Genomic DNA, 4,082 nt, shown 5'->3' with positions numbered 1-4,082 from the left:
CTACAAAAAAGACGGATTTCCTGAACTCCCTCAAAAATATAGATTCCTAGATATTTACTCTCCGAATCCAAGTTACTTCATAAAGGATGTATCAGAGTGTCATACTTAGATTGTAGTAGGGAATCCTTTCCTTGGTGAGTTCGAAAATGATCCATGGACAAGGATTCATCTACAAATGTCTTGGGAGGATTCTGAAAGAATTGAAGGCAGCACATCCTTTCCAACAAGACAATGTATCTGCTAGGCAAACAGAGGGCATGAAAGTACAAGACATCCAGTTGCTGGGAATCAATACTCACATTGACATTCATGCACAACTTTGGAATAGATTTTGAATCATTATGGAAATGCCTATGCATATACACCAGGTACCAAGTAAAATGAGAAGTTAAGCGCACAGAAGGATCTGCAAACCGAGAATATTGCTGAGAAAAATGTTGATAATTCTGATAAGTCTGACTAGCACTTATCCATTCTCATGGGATCAATGGCCAATTGATTTGAGGTCCAGTAAGGGAATCATTTGAACTCCAGCCTCTTCTTCGAAGAATCTTCTGATCAAAACCTTGATACCCACTAACCAACTGAGGAGGATTAGGAATAGAAGTCTTAGGAGACGGAAGAGGGACTAATGAAAGAGGATGAAGCGATGGATAGACAAAATCATAAAATGAAGAATGGATTAAAGATGGATCTTTTGAAAATTGAGGAGATTCGGTTAAGAAAATAAGATGAGCCTGCGAGCCATCTGAATAATGTATTTCCTTCCATCTGATTACCTTGTACATCCATTGTAATAAAAGATTGATTGATACTTTATCAATCAAAGAAATAATGCAATCCTATTTTATTATTTTTGTCTCGAAACCTCTAAAATTGCAATTTAATTTTATGGGAAGAAAGTTGATTTGAGAGTTGTTTCAGTAAACTAAGCGAGAGATATTTTGAGTACTGAACTCTATTATTGACGCTACATAGAGTTGTAAAATTTAACTTACGAATTGCTAAAAATTTCCCAGAATCTCGCACCCACAACAATTCCCAACGAAGCTCAAGAGAAAAGGAATCTTTTGAAGCAAGTCAAACCTCCAGAGTTTAATGGGAAAGGCGAAAACGTGGAAGCTGATGCAGAAATTTGGATCGAATCGATGGAAGATTATTTTACTGCTGCTGGAACTATCCCAGCCAACCAAGCCATGATAGCTAAGCTAAAATTAATTGGCGAAGCTCGACTTTGGTGGAAGCAGTGGTGCCGAGATCAAGGTGTCCCTGAAAATACCATTACTTGGGACTTGCTGAAAGAAGCTGTAAGATGAAGGTATTTACCTCCAGCTTATCGCACCCAAAAGATGAACGAGTTCTTCAATTTGAAGCAAATGGGACTGACCTTGGAAGCATACTACTCCAAGTTTGTTTCTCTTCTTAAATATGCACCCCCCATGGATACTGTTCAACAAGTGTCCAAGTTTTGCAATGGGCTAAATTATCCTCTGAACACTCGTTTAGAATCAATGCGTCCCATAGACCTCCAGGATGCTTTGATTCAAGCTGCTCCTATTGTGCGGGAAGTACAATCAAAGCCTAATAACAATAAGTTCTGGAGCTACAATAACCAGAACAAAGGAGGATTCAAAGGTCAAGCAAAAAGAACCCAAGGACAATTTTTCCAAGGACAAAAGAAGAAGGCAAAATCCAATGCAGTTGGAAATTTTATTCCTACCCAAGGAAACAGGGATGGTCTTAGGTGCTTCCACTGTAATGAGACAGGACATTTCAGGAGAGATTGTCCAAAGCTTGGTAGAAACCATCACCAAGGCCAATTTTGAGGTCAAGGCAGAGCTGCCCAAGGTCGTGGTCATGTAGCTATGGCAAGAGGAAGAACGTCAAATATTACCCTAAAAGAGACTAATAAGGAGGAAGACCCTACTATGGAAGAAGATATTGAAAGAGCAACTGTTCATGCTGCATTCCACAAGAAAGGACCAAATCGTCAATATTCGGTAATACAGACACCGGCTAGTCACCAAGGTAAATCATTTAAAGTTTTGATTGAATGTGGAAGTACACACTCATTTATTTCACCCAGGTGTGCTAAGAAGATAGGTATAGATACTGTAAATGCATCAAAGCTGCTTGTGGAATTAGCAAATGGAAAGGAAGTACTTTCTACACAGCAAACTGCCAAGGTAGAGTTTAACCTAGGGGAAAACCTTTCAAGTATGAGGTTCAGGGTAATGAACCTAGGAGCCTATGAATGTTTACTAGGAATGGATTGGCTGATTCCCAATGATGCTCATATCTAGAAAAGGTCAAGTCACATTTCAGGATTTGAATGGTGAAATAGCAACTACACAAGGTGAAACAGGGAAACCTAAAGTTCAATTGGCAAAAGCTTCTCGAATTGTGAAAGGCTTGAAGAAAGGATTACCTGTTTACTTGATCAAGTTAAACAAGATAAATCAAGATGACCATGCAGAAGAAGAACCATCCTGGTTAAAAGAGTATGCTGACATATTTCCTGAAGAGCTAACTGAGTTACCTCCGGAAAGAGAAGTTGATCATGAGATCAAACTTGTTCCAGGAGCCGCTCCAGTAGCAAAAAGACCTTACAAAATGTCTATTCCTGAAGCCATCAAACTAAAAGAGCAACTCAAGCAACTGCTAGAACAAGGGTATATTCGACCAAGTAGTTCACCATGGGGAGCCCTAGTATTATTCCAAAAGAAGAAAGATGGAACTCTCCATCTTTGTATCGACTACCGAGGGCTAAACCAGGTGACAGTAAAGAATAAGTACCCAATCCCAAGGATTGATGAGCTTCTTGATCGTCTACAAGGAGCAAAGATCTTTTCTAAGATTGATCTTCGGTCAGGATATTACCAGATTAGAGTCAAGAATGAAGATATTCCAAAGACCGCCTTCAACACAAGATATGGCCATTTTGAATTCATTGTGATGCCATTTGGATTGACAAATGCTCCAACTACCTTCAACAGGTTAATGCATGACATTTTTAGACCCCACCTTGATGACTTTGTCCTTGTATTCTTCAATGACATCCTAACTTATTCTAAGGAGGAAGAGGATCATGAACCACATCTTCGCATTGTCCTAGAGACAATGAGAACACACAAGTTGTATGCCAAGAAGAAGAAGTGTGCATTCTTCAAAAGAAAGATTGAATACTTGGGATTCATAGTGTCTATTGAGGGTATATCAGTAGATCCTGCCAAGGTCAAGGATGTTCAAGATTGGCCACCCCCAACCACTATCAAGGAAGTGAGAAGTTTTCTTGGCCTAACAGGATGGTATAGGGTATTCATCAGAAACTATGCTCAAATTGCAGCACCTCTTACAAATTTACTTAAGAAGCAAGTTGCCATTAATTGGACGCCAATCGAACAGTCTAGCTTTGAGCAACTAAAGCATAGTCTGGTAACTGCTCCTATCTTAAGGCTACCAGACTTAAGCAAGGAATTTGAAGTTGTCACAAATGCCAGCTCTCTTGCTTTGGGATGTGTACTAATACAGGAAGGACATCCTATAGCTTACTCTTCAAGAAAATTGAAAATCCATGAGCAGAAATATGCTATTCACGACCTGGAGTTATTAGCTATGATTCATGCTCTCAAATTATGGAGACATTACTTGCTTGGAAATAAGTTTTCCTTAGTCACAGATCATAAAAGTCTTAAGTGGATTTTTACTCAGCCTAATCTTAATATGAGGCAACGACGTTGGATCGAGGTTCTACAGGAATATGACTTTGAAATTAAGTTCAGACCCAATAAAGAAAATGTAGTAGCAGATGCCCTTAGCCGTAAAGCCTTCCTTAATGCTCTTATCACTGAAGAACCATCTAGGTCAGAAACTCTGGCTACAATGGTATCGATGCCGACTAATCCTATCATCGAGTTGACCAAGGATGAAGCAAATAAGGACCCAGACTATCAACAATTGTTTTGGGAAGTTCAAAATAAGGAACAAGATTCCAAACTCAAGACTAAGTATCAGGAATTCTCTATAGATGAAGATGAAGGACTTGTTTATTTCAGAATGAGACTCTGCATTCCTTCAAGTCA

Source organism: Lygodium microphyllum, chromosome 6, assembly GCF_053477565.2.
Source record: "Lygodium microphyllum isolate KBCC chromosome 6, Lygodium_microphyllum_v1.1.10, whole genome shotgun sequence".
NCBI lineage: Eukaryota > Viridiplantae > Streptophyta > Polypodiopsida > Schizaeales > Lygodiaceae > Lygodium > Lygodium microphyllum.
Note: the sequence above shows the minus strand (reverse complement) of the source record.